The sequence below is a fragment of the Hemicordylus capensis genome, chromosome 1 (assembly GCF_027244095.1).
Source record: "Hemicordylus capensis ecotype Gifberg chromosome 1, rHemCap1.1.pri, whole genome shotgun sequence".
Lineage (NCBI taxonomy): Eukaryota > Metazoa > Chordata > Lepidosauria > Squamata > Cordylidae > Hemicordylus > Hemicordylus capensis.
Window position 1 is genome coordinate 47,425,871 of NC_069657.1, and position 15,129 is coordinate 47,440,999.

At 45.6% G+C, this 15,129-nt stretch overlaps 1 protein-coding gene and 1 long non-coding RNA gene across 3 annotated transcripts in view; one reads left to right on the forward strand and one right to left on the reverse strand.

The window, feature by feature from the left end:
* The window catches only part of TMEM63C (transmembrane protein 63C), a 130,919-nt gene extending 120,958 nt beyond the window's left edge, over window positions 1-9,961 (reverse strand). Inside the window, exon 1 of one of the 2 annotated variants that reach the window (XM_053283941.1) lies at window positions 9,826-9,961. The gene's annotated coding sequence lies outside the window, so the exon portion shown is untranslated. The remainder of the gene's footprint in view (window positions 1-9,825) is intronic. The other variant, XM_053283943.1, reaches the window with a different exon arrangement.
* Window positions 9,962-10,245: 284 nt separating this feature from the next.
* On the forward strand, window positions 10,246-13,280 carry LOC128339669 (uncharacterized). The gene is made up of 2 exons (XR_008313157.1): window positions 10,246-10,694; window positions 12,730-13,280. It is a non-coding gene; the product is annotated as an uncharacterized LOC128339669 (long non-coding RNA).
* Window positions 13,281-15,129: the final 1,849 nt, after the last annotated feature.

The following is a 15,129-nucleotide window of genomic DNA, read 5'->3' on the forward strand; positions in this document are numbered from 1 at the left end:
ACTTTTTCCCCAAGTGCTGAAAGTATTTCATACACTATCTCTGTTACAGTACTCATAAAAACTAGGCTGTTGACAACAGGAGGAAAAGAGAATGTATCTGAGTTTCTCTAAACCCAGTAGTAAACTACAGGAGAATGTGAGGTTAAAAGTTGCTTTTAGCTGGCACTTGTAATCTTTCATAACCCAGGACTTAATAGGGTTAGAATGAGATCTAATTTCCCCCCACCTTTCTCTCATCATTATACTCATGGGGAAAAACCCTAATATAAACATAATGAGTTCCAAGGAAAACGGATTTGGCAAGCAGAATAATATGTAGAACCTGACAAGTTCTTAAACAGGGAGAGTTGATTTAAACCACCAAGATCATTTATTTAAACCAACAAGAGAAAAGTCAGATTTAAATCATGAATTTAAAACAAGTTTTCCACTGATACTTCTTCACATATTTCTTAAACAATTGTGCAAATCACTACAATAGATTAATTTGGGACTCAAAAGAGGATTTACAACATCTAGGAGGGTATACTTCATGTAATTGTTTAGATAACTCTCTCTTCTTTTTTTTACTAATTCAGGAAATAGTATGCAATACCTTTTTAATGTAATGGATCTACATTGGTCCAGCCTCACCACAAACAACAATCCTGCTGTGTGTTCCTTTCCACATGTGACTTTATTTGCTTAGAAACAGAAACGAAAAGCCCAGACCTCTCCAGAAACAAAAGCTGGCACCATAGTTACTAGGCAAACTGCAGCTATTTTCATGAGATGAACCTCAAATGAATGACCATGTTTGATTGATTCAATATGTTTTAATGACTGCCTTATACTGCACTTCTACAATTTCAGAGATTGTTTTATCCTGGGTTTTTTTTAATGCATTCTGTTGTAAGCCGGCATGAATTCATTTATGAAGAAAGGGGACATATACATATTTAAAAAAAATAAGAGGTGGCCTAGAAATTTTCTAAACACATAATGAAGAAACATTCAGAATGTTTTAATGGGGGGAGGCGGTTTCAATGGATGAAATTCTCCTAGAAATTGGATAATAGCAATAGCAATAGCACTTACATTTATATACCGCTTTATAGCCGGAGCTCTCTAAGCGGTTTACAATGATTTAGCATATTGCCCCCAACATTCTGGGTACTCATTTTACCGACCTCGGAAGGATGGAAGGCTGAGTCAACCTTGAGCCCCTGGTCAGGATTGAACTTGTAACCTTCTGGTTACAGGGCGGCAGTTTTACCACTGCGCCACCAGGGGCTCATAAGAGAGAGAAGGGAAAGAGATTGCAGAGTGAAGCCACAAATCTTCCTCTCTTCAACCCTAAGCAGTGCAGAAGACAAAGATAGATATTCAGGACACACCCTCATCTCCTTCCAGCCTTCACACACTAAGCACTTGGAGTGATAAATGTGGCCCCAGGATAAAGAGCAGCCAGAAGTAACGACAGGTGCCACATAGTTCCCTTTAATGAACTCCTAAAGGAGGTATGGATGTGAGGAAGGGGCAGGCATTGCCAAAAAGGACAGAAAAAACTTCAGCAAGAGTCCTGTCAGATGACAATTTTACTTTGGAAGGGCAGGGGTGCGTTCACATATCATCCAGATTTACATTAAAGTCCCTGCGAACTATCGGGGAGCATTCCATACATGATTCGAGTTTTTCATTGCACATTGGAGCTTTGCCCGATTTAGGTCTGGGATAAAAAAGAGTTTCACTTTTTGTGTTGGGTTTTTGGGCAAATTTGAAATATCCGATATGCCCTGTAACTCGGAGTATTTCACCCCTCTTAATCCCACGGTAAAGCCTGCTGTCTGGGAAAGGCACGGGGGTGGGGGGTAGGATCCTGATATTCTCAAAGCAGCAACTCTCCCCTTCCAAAAAGCTACAAGTGAACTCTCCAACGGGATGGCTTCTTCCTCACTCATCAGCACCAGTGCAAAAACGTTACATAGGAAGCTGCCTTATACCAAATTAGACCATTAGAACACCTAGCTCAGTACACCAAGGGTGAGCAACCTTCCCGAAGTGGTGGGCCAAGTCTGTCGGGGTAACTCGAGGAGGTGTGTCACTCAAAGCAAAGCTGGCATCCCCACCTCACTAGCCCCGCCCCCTGCATCAGCTGGGCTGTGACACTGTCTGGCCACACCCCCAGCTGCCAGATTCACCACTGAGTTGAAAGCACTATGCTGATCACTGCCTCTCTTCTTCCCAACAATGTTCAGCACGGCTCTCCAGCTACCATTAAGCATTTCTCTTTGGGGGTCTCTCTCTCTCTGTCCTTCAGCAAAATTTTGTGCTTTGTCTCCTCCATTTCAGGAGCAGAAAAAGCACAGAAGTTAGCTGCTGGAGGGGGAAAGAGTGCATGAGCAAGGAAGACCGGTTGCTATGATGCCCGCCTCCAACTGGCATGTCACTGCTTGCTGTAGCAGGCAGTGGACATCCAGGATCAGTAGCGGTGGTCTCTCCGGCTGCAACAGCTGACTGGCTCTCTCTCACATGCATGCATTCATTTCTTCATGGTGTGTGCGTTCAAGAGGGAGAGCCAGCCAGCCTTCTGCCGCCAATCGTGGATGTCCGCTGCCTGCTGGAGCAAGCAGCAACACACCAGCCAGAGGAAGGCAGTGAGCATCATAGCAACCGGTCTTTCTAGCAGTGAGTACCACTCAAAATCATCGTGTGTGCCACTTTTGGCAAGGGTGCCATAGGCTGTCAGTTTGAAGCCTACTCTGGGAAGAACAGAAGCAGATTTGAGAAGGTAAGTAAGCTTTTCTACAAAACAACCAACACTCCTTTTTCTTCAAACAAGAGGAGGGGGAGATTTTGAGGGGCTGGTTCTCTTTAAGGGAGAAGTCCGTGTGTGTGTGTGTGTGTGTGTGTGTGTGTGTGTGTGTGTGTGTGTACACATGCTTGTTTGTTTATTTGCCAGGGATAGCTTTTGCCAGGGTTTGCTTTGAGGGCTCTGTGGCATTTAGTTTTTGTTTTTCTCTTGCCTAGAGAGAGATGGCGGGGAGGAGCCAGCTGGGGCTATAGTGAGTCACACCTGGTGGGAGGGGCCGTATTCCTGTTGATCCACATTCCTATTCAGTTTGAAGCCTACTCTCTATATAAGAGATGAAGGCTAGAAAGATTAGCAACAAAACTTAGCGAAAAGGGATTAGTGAACAGGATTACTGGAGTTTAGCAGGGACATTGGGGTGGGTGGGTGAAACAAGCCCCCTTGATCACAAGGAGAGGAGAGCTGGTTTTGTGGTAGCAAGCATGACTTGTCCCCATAGCTAAGCAGGGTCTGCCCTGGTTGCATCTGAATGGGAGACTTGATGTGTGAGCACTGCAAGATATTCCCCTCAGGGGATGAAGCCGCTCTGGGAAGAGCAGAAGGTTTCAAGTTCCCTCCCTGGCTTCTCCAAGATAGGGCTGAGAGAGATTCCTGCCTGCAAGCTTGGAGAAGCCGCTGCCAGTCTGTGAAGACAATACTGAGCTAGATAGACCAATGGTCTGACTCAGTATATGGCAGTTTCCTATGTTCCCAAGGAGCCCAGTGGAAAGGTAAGTACTACTCCTTCCTTCATATTCTTGAGAAAGAATGTTTAAACTGTTATATAGCTGACAACTACAGCTAACTTTCAAATAAACAACCTCCAAATACTCTAAACAGCCAACAAAACAAGTTATGAAAATAGAAAGCCAGTGGGAAGTGGCTGTTTAGGCACTTCCCAGCATATTGCACAGAGTGTTGCATGTATGACTATTTGCTCGATGGGCAGAAGTCATGAGTGTGTGCTCGGTGCAAGGAGCTCCTGGCTCTCAGGAACAAGTTTGTTCCCTCAAGACCAGGGTGGCAGTTTTGGAAAAGCTCAGAGAGGTACATGGATGAGACCTTCAGGGACACAGTAGAGGCATGCCACTCCCAGGCCGATAGCTCCTCTGAGGTCAGGAAGAATGAAGGTCTCGGGGAAGGAGGATATCAGTCTGAAGAAGATGGAAATGTTCCTTTAGAAGGGACCCCTTCCGTAGTTGATGAGTCCATATCCTCTCGTACAGGGGATACTCCTCCAGGAGGTGGGGGCCTCTTTGCAGTGGGTGATACAATCATTAGGGGTATAGAGAGATGGGTCTGTAGACCACACAGCAACTTGCCTGCAAAGGGTGTGGACATCAGGTAACATCTAGATAGACAGGCAGTGCTTGGGAGGAGTCAGCTGTTGTGATGAACATCAGCACCAATGATGTCAGGAAATGTAGTCGGGAGGTCCTGGAAGCAAAGGCTGCTAGGTAGCATATTGAAGTCCAGGACCACCAAGGTAGCATTCTCAGAAATGCTACCTGTCCCATACGCAAGGTCAGCAACACAGGCAGAACTGAGAAGTCTCAATGCATGGATGCAATTGTGGTGCTAGAAAGAGGGGTTTGTTTTGGGATACATTTGGGGGCAAGCAAAGCCTGTACAAAAGGGACAGGCTTCATGTGAAACAAGGTGAAACCAGACTGATAGTGCATAAAGGTCGCAGAGCAGCTTCTAAAATGACACCTGGGGGATAGCCAACAGCAGCTGGGCAGTATCCAGTTCGGAAAATGCCATTCCTAAAGGTGCGAGGGTTGTAAAGGATTCAGATAAAACAGAAGGGGACAAAGCAGAACCACATAAAAAGCAGACAGAAGGCTGTGCCAAAGAGATCAAATGGCCAAAAGAAAGACTGCAAACACACCAGGTAAGAGATTCAGCGTATAGGTCCTTATATGCCAATGCCAGAAGCCTATGAGCCAACATGGGTGAGCTGGAGTGCTTGCTTGCTAATGAAAACATTGATATAGTGGGCATAACAGAAACATGGTGGAACAGTGAAAGCCAGTGGGACACATCCCTGGATATAAACTCTATAGAAAGGACAGGGAGGGGCAAACTGGAGGTAGAATAAGCACTGTATGTTAAAGAAGGGATCGAATCGAACAAGCTAGAAAACCTTGTAGGACTGGAATTCTCCACAGAAACTCTGTGGGAGACAATACAAGGCCTGAAAGGAAGTGTGGTACTAGGGATGTGCTATCACCCTCCAGATCAAAACTCTGACAGTGACCAGGAGTTGCAGAAGGAAATCAGGGAGGTGTCAAGGAGAGGCAAGGCAGTAATAATGGGTGACTTCAATTATCTACACATAGACTGCGTAAATTCATAGTCAGGTAATGACAAAGAGGCCACATTTCTAGACATGCTGAATGATTGTGCCCTAGAACCATTGGTCATGGAACCAACCAGAGAGAAGTCGTCCTTGGACTTAATCCTGAGTGGCACCCAGGACCTGGTGTGAGATGTCAGTGTCATGGAACCTTTAGGGAACCATGACCAAAGTATGATCAAATCCAGCATACATGCAGGGAGAGAATCACCAAGGAAGTCTAACACAGACGCTTTGAATTTCAGAAGGAGATCTCTCTAAAATGATTTTGATGGAGTTTGTTTTTTCCCCTCTCACATGACACAAGAACCAGGGGTCATCCAATGAAATCGATTGCCAAGAAATTTAGGACCCACAAAAGGAAGTACTTTTTCACACAACACATAAGCATGGTGTAGTGGTTAGAGTGTTGGACTAGGACCGGGGAGACCCGAGTTCAAATCCCCATTCAGCCATGAAACTAGCTGGGTGACTCTGGGCCAGTCACTTCTCTCTCAGCCTAACCTACTTCACAGGGTTGTTGTGAAAGAGAAACTCAAGTATGTAGTACACCGCTCTGGGCTCCTTGGAGGAAGAGCGGGATATAAATGTAATGACAACAACAACTTGTGGAATTCTCTGCCACAAGATGTGGTGGCAGTCAACAACCTGAATGGCTTTAAGAGGGGTGTTGATAAATTCATGGTGGAGAAGTCTAAAAATGGCTGCTAGGCTGCAGGATGCCTCTGAATACTAGTTGTGGGGGAGCAACAGCAGGAAAAAGGGCATGCACTCAGCTCTTGCCAATGGGCTTCCCAGCACAGCAGCACCTGGTGGGCCACTGTGTGAAATGAGCCTTGGGCCGATTCTTGCTCTAGTAGTTGTTGCTGGTGTCTGCCTTTATATTTAGGGATTTGTGATCCGGTTTGAGTTGAACCGGCCCTGGTCCGACCAGTCCAAGTTCGAACTACTCCTGGTTTGAACAGAACCGGTCCAAACCAGTTCAGCGCAAAGTGCATAAAGGCGAATCCGCTGAGGATTCCCCTTTACAAACAAGGAGGGATTCTTAATGGGCAAGGGGGAGAGGGAAACTTACCTTCCCAGCAGTGGCAGAGGCTCCTCTAAACCCCGCCGCTGGCCTACCCAATAGCAGCCCCTGGCCAGCGGCTGTGGCACAGTTCAGGCCTCCGTGCAGTAACTGCAGAGCACACAGCAGACCTTGGTGCACGCTGCACACTCTGCAGTTATCGCACAGAGGCCCAAATCAGGCTGCAGCCACCGGCCCAGACTGCTATTGGGAAGACCGATGGGGGGGGGATGTTAGCGGAGCCCCACCACCAGCAGGAAGGTAAGTTCCTCTCTTGCCCACCCCGGCCCCTTGGGAATCCCCCTTTGCTTATAACGGGGAATTCTCAAAGGATTCTCCTTTACAAGCAATGACCCAAACTGGTCCGCAAACCAATTTGGCTTGGTTCGGCGCTCAAATCGGACTGGGCCCAGTTTTGCCAGAACTGCACTGGGTCAGTTTGAATTTAAACCAGCTATACTGGTTCCATGCACATCCCTGCTTATATTTCCTTTTCAATTGTGAGCCCTTTGGGACTAGAAACCTTTTTTTTTTTTTGCACACTTATTGAAAAGCAGTATATACACATGTTTGTAGTGCTACTAGTAGTACACAAAACTATGGAGGAAGGAGGGGTCAAAAGTTATCTGAAACACTGAAGGCTGAAAATAAGTCAGGCTTTTACATTTTTTGGCTGGTTCCTACATCCAAATAATTTGTTGAGGCCTGGATGTCCAGTGCTGGAGTTCTATCTCTGCGAATATAGACTCCTTTGATCTTTTGTGGTACACCATTTCAGACTACCATGACACATACCAAAACTGTCCATACATACATACACATGGATCTTGGTTCACCATTTGAGAATCACGCTCTATGAGCCTGTTCATTTCAAAATCCGTTATATGCTGGTAAAATGGTTAAACCTAACACCAAAACAAGCATGCCCCTATCCCATTAGCTAGGTAAGTGCATTTGATAGTTATGCTCCAGGACTGTAAGGCACAGCCTGTGGACTGTTCGCCCACCCCCAAACCCTAGATTTGTCAAGTCTAGTGTGACAGCAATGCACTCAGCTCTTGCTCAGGGGTACAATTTTATTATTAGGTATAGTAGTGATCACCACCCTGCAAGGAAGTGAACCCTGTCCTGACTGACAGGCTGGTGAACTCCAGGGCTCAGCCAGTCAACACACCAGGTGGGTGGGACCTAGAGAGCTGTTGGGAGGAAGGAGAGTTTCTTTGTTAGAAGCAGCTGGGCTGGAGATGCAGGAGAACTCATGCGGCCATGGAGGATGGCTGCAGGAAGATGACTGCAGCTCTTGGAAGATAGAACTGCAGGGGCTTGAATTCTCAAGCAGGGTTTGGATGAGTTCAAGGAAAAGGAAGCCTGGGCTTTGGCTTTGGGAAGTTTAGTCTAGGGGAAGTTTATTTAGTCAGATTTTGCATTAGACTTTCTGTTTCTTTAGTGAGTGCTTTGTATATCCCTGATACTAGTCTATTATTGTTTACCTGTAATGTAACTAAACTAAGAAACACTAGCCTTCGCCCATCCAGCCAGGGCATTGCAAAAGACTCTGTAAGCCTTTAAAGGTGCTTTTGTATTTTTCTACATACCTGTTCCTTGCAATTGGGTAAGCATGATTTTTAAAGCATGCCACCCCAACATCATTTGGGGTGCTTTCTGAAGGATTATTGTAACTGAGTATTTTTACCTGTAACTAAAAGCCAATAAAGCCTCTGACGGAAGCAGTCTGTAGCATTTGAATAAAAATGTTTTTCTTTTTGTTCTTTTACAAGCCTCTCCAAGCAGGGTTTTTAACTCAGGAGAAAGTGGGGGCTGGAAGGGGGTCTTACTCTGGTGCAAGCACATCCTCAGACATTCAGCAACTACCAGTTTTCTCACCACGTGTAGGCATGCATGTGGAGGATTTTTGTGGACTTTTCCAATAGCAAAAGGAAGAGAGTTTTCCCTGGGGATTCCACCCCAAGTCCAGGGAAGTTCAAGCTATGTAATAAAGAGGGGTGGCAGTGGCAGCCATTTTTGATCCTACCAAAGATAAAGGAGAGTTTTAGGAGTAGCCTTTGCCAGAAAGCTCAGCAGGAATGATTCAGCATTTTCCCTTCCCCTCATGTGAGCTTGCTCAGAGACAAAGGCTGTAATCTGCTACAGCAACTATGTTCCAAGAGTACACCAGGGCGTTCAAAACAGAACCTGGGGCTCAGTCCTGGATTAAGGACACATCAGGAAAGGGTACACATAGCTATGAAGAAGTAGTAGTAGTAGTACTAGTATCTGACATGATGGCAGGTATACAACTCACTGCCATTTGAAAATTATGTGGTAGGACATCTTACCTAACACAGGGGTCCCCAGCTTTGGGCTGTTAGATTTTGGATTACAATTCCATCATCCATAGCCACAATGCCCAAAGACCATTGTGGCTATGAATGATGGGAGTTGTAGTCCAACAATATTGGCCATCCAAAGTTGGAGGCGCCTGGCCTAACGTGTGCAAGTGGTAAGACTTTCAGTCTTTTTTGAACACTAACCCCATGAGTGCCTTCACCTTTCCAGTCAGCAGGATCAAAACACAAAACATAAGTTTTATAGCTGCTTCCCTCATACACACAAGGAAGTCTTATGAGGATTTAGCTAAAGGTTTATTCAGTAACAACTCCATTTTCTCCTCCTTTCAGACTGCTCCCCCACATTTTTTATTTATTTATACATACATACATACATTTATATACCGCCTTTTGTTAAAAGAAAACCCCAAGGCGGTTTCTCTACAGGAGATCCCTTGGGACAGATGTCCAAACAAACAAACTGCAAAAGGTAACTGGATAGGATACAACAATTCATCGGACACATTCCTCTCACTTTCCTTTTGGCAACTGCTTTAATTAAAAAAAAAAAACTGGGAGGAAAAAACTATAGGAAGAGCCTTGCAAAATCCGCCTAAGGGTCCATCTTGTCCAGCAGCAGGTCCCGTTTCTTACTGTGGCTACTAGCCAGGTGCTTTTGGGAAGCCTACGAGCAAAGCATCTGAAGGCAAAGGGCCTGCCCGGTTCTTTTATTTTATTTAGGCAGCTGTTCTAGAAAGTCGGTCCCGCCACGTCCGCATCTTCTCCTGTGGTGGACGGCCTAAGTGAAGGCTGCGACTGCTGCCCGCAGAAGTCACCCTCCGTCGAGATTGCTTCTCGTGATCTAATGTACCAGAAGGGTTTCTGGCCCCTCCACCTTTCTTTTTTACAGCGGATCTTTGACAGCAAAACGAGCCCTTAGGAGACAAGACACACGTACAGCGCAAATGGAACATTTCCACCACTAGTTTACGGGGGAGTCCCGCCAGCGGCTCTGATAGCCTCCCAGACGTCTCCTTCGACCGCCCCTTCTGCGTGGGAAATATATTTACACAAGTCACCCCCGCCCCACAAACACACACAGATTGGGGGGTCTCAGCCTCCAGGAGACAGAGCGGCTCTCCACCTTCACGTATACAGAGAGCGGGAGGCTGCAGCGCCCTAGCCTCTCTCCTGTTAATGAGAAGTCTCAGTAAGCGGACCGTCTGGAAGGTTTGTTCCCTACCTGAAGAAGGGCAGCTGAGAATCTACGCTCTTTCACGCCATCCATCAGCAGGCAAGCCAACCCGGTCTAGCGAGGGATCGTCTGCAAATTATCAGCTGCTTCTTTAGACATTTTTTTTTTTTAAGGCTTTTGCAGGCGTCTCCTTGTACAGAGCAACTACAACAGCAAGCTACAGAATCCAAAGAACCCGGTCTATCTCACCAGGCTGCAAAAGCACACTGTGATACCATAACAAACCCACTTTGTACGCCAAGGGGTCGTTTGCAAGTTGCCGAATCACGCAAAGGGCTCCTCCCACTTGGAAACCGGTGTAGAGAAAGCCGGTCTCTGCTGCCCCACCCACGCCTCGCCCCTGGGTTCGTTTGCGTGCCATGACCTCGCCGATACATCCTGCGTGTGTTTGCGTGCGTGGCTGTCGGCCCCTTTCCTAGGGATTCTCTGCAAACCGAGCTGTGTCACGAAGGAAGAGGCAGAACTTCCCTTTAGAAAGAAAACAGGAGCAGCAAAGACCCGGCAGGCAACGGGAAGGCTTCTCGTTCCGCCTCAGCCCCCTCCCTTCTGCAATACTGCAGCTGAAAATGCTCACCTCTCGGCACTTTCTGCTCTCTAGAACGCCCGTTTAAGGGACTGTCCACAAATTATCTGGATAATATTGAAAACGCAAAGGGTTCTCGGCGGTGCCATCAGTGCCTGAGCAGGTGTTCATTCTGTGAGCAAAGCGAACAATTTCACCTGTGTTGCCAACAAATTTCTTTACAGTTCCGGATTTTCATTGTAAGGTTCATAAACAGGCAGCAATCCAACAGGTAAAGCCTTACCCACCACGTCCATGTGGGGAAAGAGTTGTGTAACGGGCAGCAATCCAACAGGTAAACACATTTCCCTCTGCTTCAGAGAGGGAGAACTGGTCTTGTGGTAGCAAGCATGACTTGTCCCCTTAGCTAAGCAGGGTCTGCCTTGGTTGCATATGAATGGGAGACTAGAAGTGTGAGCACTGCAAGATATTCCCTTTAGGGTATGGGGTCGCTCTGGGAAGCAGAAGTGGGTTCCAAGTTCACTCTGGGAAGCAGAAGAGGGTTCCAAGTTCCCTCCCTGGCTTCTCCAAGATAGGCTCAGAGAGATTCCATCCTGCAACCTTGGAGAAGCCGCTGCCAGTCTGTGAAGACAATACTGAGCTAGATAGACCAATGGTCTGTGACTCAGTATATGGCAGCTTCCTATGTTCCTAATACTTTGACCAGGAAGGATTCATGTAACAGGCATCATTCAGTCAATACAATGACTGGAGAAAGGTTCACCAGCTGGATTTCCATATGCAAACTGATGATGATGATGATGATGATGATGATACAGCAGTCTTGGCAGGAAAAAAAGGGACAACCCTGCCCCTTCCTCCAAACAATCATGCAGCTGTTTTCTTCATCTCACAATACGTCTGGTGAAATGATGAGCATTTCAACTACTTTGGAAAAAATAGCCCTGATGCTGATGGAAGGAGATATGACCCCAATATGTGTTCTGAAACCAATAGATCAATGACACATTTGGGGGCCTGTTTTGTTTTTAGTTAATCTGAGATATGAAGTGTGTAAAATGAAGTATGGTATTGGCCAAACAGGCTAGTGGAAGTCCATAGTCAAATTGGGGGACCTTACGGGACACTTAACATGGTTCTGATAAGATACCTTGTAAATCATGAAGAAGTTGGTGAAGACAGAGTGGATCTGTAAAGATCTTTGACCTAAAGGAGGAAGCCAGGGCCTTGTCTATTTGATATTAAATGTGTATTTCTGGTGTTGGAGGCCGAGCATAGGACTCTGCTATACAGTAGCATCTCCTAATAAATAGTAAAGCTCAATGACCGCACATAAGAAGAGAGGAGAGCTGGTCTTGTGGTAGCAAGCATGACTTGTCCCCTTAGCTAAGCAGGGTCTGCCCTGGTTGGATCTGAATGGGAGACTACATGTGAGCACTGTAAGATATTCTGCTTAGGGGATGGAGCCGCTCTGGGAAGAGCTGAAGGTTTCAAGTTCCCTCCCTGGCCTCTCCAAGATAAGGCTGAGAGAGATTCCTGCCTGCAACCTTGGAGAAGTCACTGCCAATCCGTGTAGACAATATTGAGCTAGATGGACCAATGGTCTGACTCATTATATGGTAGCTTCCTGTGTTCCATATAAGAGATTCAAGTCCTTGCAACAGAGGAGAGATTAATTATACTACGTCTCTGCCTATGGGCCCATTAGGGTTGTCAGCTCTGGCTGAATCTGTTCCTGAATATTCCATCCACCCACCCCAATAGTTTTCCCAATATTTTCCCGATATCAAGCTATTAAAATATAAAGAATTTGTTGTAATAGTTATCTGGAAACTTTCTTTGTTTTTCTATGAAGACAGTTGTAAAACCAAACCTTTTTTAAGAAGCATTTAAAAAAAAAATCTCTCCCCTCTCGGCTGATTGCATTAGTTGTCGCAACTCTGAAGAAACTAATCCATTCACTAGAATGAGTTTGTAGCAGCAGCTTGAGCCTAGGCAGGGTTCAACCTACCTAAGCTCATTGATTTAAACTCTGTTGATTGGTTTGGGCTCATAGATACTGACTTTTTGGCTTTCTAGCCGCCTCAGCAGATTCTGTGGCCTTGGGCTACCTGGTCATTTCAAATAGCAAACACAGCCAAATCACATGTATTAATCACATATTAGGAATTCCCAAAACTACATTTGTTAAAAGAATCAACAAGAATAAAATATTGCATACCACTTAGGCTGTGCATTTGTGCCCCAGCCTCGTGTATAAAATATTCATAAATGCAAATCAATCAGTAAAGAACAGCTCAGCTGGGAAGAACAGCTGTGTAAGAATGGCACCCCTGGGTTGCATGATTGTTGTCTGTCTTTGGTTCCAGATCAAATCTGCTCCATCAAAATATTGACCTTTCTCCTTGTCGGTGCACTTGCCTCATGAAGAAAGTCCTTCTTGGTTTTTGAATCATAAAGGAATCTCTTTCAGCAAAAGGGCCCGATCCAGCCAGATCTAACACTTCTGAAGTCCCATTGATTTTGCTGAGTTAAGCATGTGATTAACTTTGGCTGAATTGTGACCACAGTTAGTAGTCAGTTGCTTCATAGTGATTTGGAGAAAAAGTATCCAGAGACCTGGAAATCAGGGCCACTTTGACGTGATAGACCTTCTGTTGGGACTTCGTCACAGCATTTTTTGGAACCTCTAAACATTTTGAATCAATCAACTGAATGCTTTATTTTCTTCCCAGATTCAATTAAAGTTATAGTCATATCTGCATGTTTATTTGGATTATGGAATACAGGATCTTCTGACATCTTTCTCAAGTTCCTGTGCTATTTTATGAATACTGAAGATCATATTTTGTTTTTGTTCATATGATATGTATTCTGCTGCTGGTTAGCAAATTATTGTGGTAAAAAGAATTTTATATTGCTGGTTATGTGGGTTAACGCTTATTGAGGAGTGGTATTCCCCCCCCTTATTTGCACGGAAACATTTTAAAAGGCTACAACATATATACAAGATCAGCAAAATTAAGATCACAACAACATAAATATGCTCTTTGCTCCAAGAAAGGGATATAAAGAGTACACATGAAGTAGCTGTATACAGAGTCAGAACATTAGCTCATCTAGTTCAGTATTGTCTACATTGACCATCAGTTCTCCAGGGTTCCATATACAAGAGTCTTCCCAACCTGGAAAATTCTGTATGCAAAGAAGGGTCTACCAATAAATTACATTTCCTTCTCTAAACCATAGAAATTAAAGATACATGTCTGTCCATTCCTGAGCCTGGCTTAGGTTGCCAGACTTCTGTTCTGGGCCATTCCATCCCAGAGGCTTCAGGACCGGAGGGAGGGAGGGAGAGGGTTCATTGCCACCCTTTTCCTCCTCTGCTCCCTTTGTGGCTCCATCCCTTGGCTCGCCCCTCTCCTTAGATCTCAATAGGGGCATCTGCAAGACTTTTTCCAGGTGGCAGTGGCAAAGCCTGCAATCCAGTACCCCCCACCCTGGGGAGTATGTCCCATTTAATTCAATGGGAATTGGCTCAATCTGAGGGAGGGGGGAGCTGCCTCCTCTTGCTAACCTCGGGACACCCATGTGTAGTGAACAGCCCCTCCTTCCCCTAAAGAGTGAAGCAGAAGTGAAACTTGTCTTGACTGACAGGCAGTGACCTCTAGGGATTAGCTACTCAGCACACAGTGGGCAGGACCTAGAGGGCCTTGCAGCAGGAAGAGAAGCGGTTCTTTGTTCTCAGTTGGAGCTAGGCTGGGCTAACAACAGGCTGTTGGCCAAACAAATGGCTGCAACAAGGAGGACTGAAATCCTGGGAAGTTAGGACTGCAGGGTCCTGAAGTCTCCACCATGGATTTGGTGAGTTCAGGAAGGAAGCCAGGGCTTTGGCTTAGGGGAATGGTTTAGCTAGGGAACAGTTTGTTAGTTAGCTTGTGTTAGACATCTTACTTTCCTATGGTGTGCTTTGCAGATCCTTACAACTGGTCTACTGTGTTTTGCCTGTAATGTAACAAGGTAAGAAATGCTGAGCTGGTGCCCATCTATCCATCCAGGGCACTGCAAAAGTCTCTGTAACCTTTAAAGGTGCTTTTAAAGGTTCCTATATCCCTGTTCCTTGCAACTGGGGTGCTTTTTGAAGTATTCTTGCAACTACTGAGTGTTCCGTTTACCTGTAACTAAAAGCTAAGAAAGCCTCAGATGGAAGCAATCTGTAGTATTTTAAATAAAGTTTATTTTTCTTTTTGTCCTTTGCAATTTTAACCCGCCTCTTTGAGTGGATTTTTTACTCAGGAAAGCAGGGGCTGGAAAGGGTTTTTTTGTCTCTGCTGCAACACACGTCTCAGTTTGATTGCTCAGCAACTCTACCAAGTTTTCTCATCACATGTAGGCTTGCACGTGGAGGTTTTTGTGTACTTTTCCATAGGTAAAGAGAAGGAGAGTTCCCTGGAATTTCACCCACACTGATGGTGGGGGGGATTAAACTCTGTTTAAAAGTAGGCATGGTGGCAGTGATTAAGCTGCTGAGGAAAAGGTTTAAGTTTAAAGGAACAGCCTTTGAGGGTGAGAGCAAGAGAGAGGATGATTCAGCATTTTTCTTCCCCTCACGTGAGCTTGCTTTGAAACAAAGGCTGGTTAAATTTGCTGTACCATGGATCCTAAGCTGTTCATCCATCTCCCCTACCACTTTGACCTCCTTGAACTGACCCTAAAATAAGAGCTGGCATTACTGGCTATCCTGTGCCAGCCCACTGGCACCCCAGATA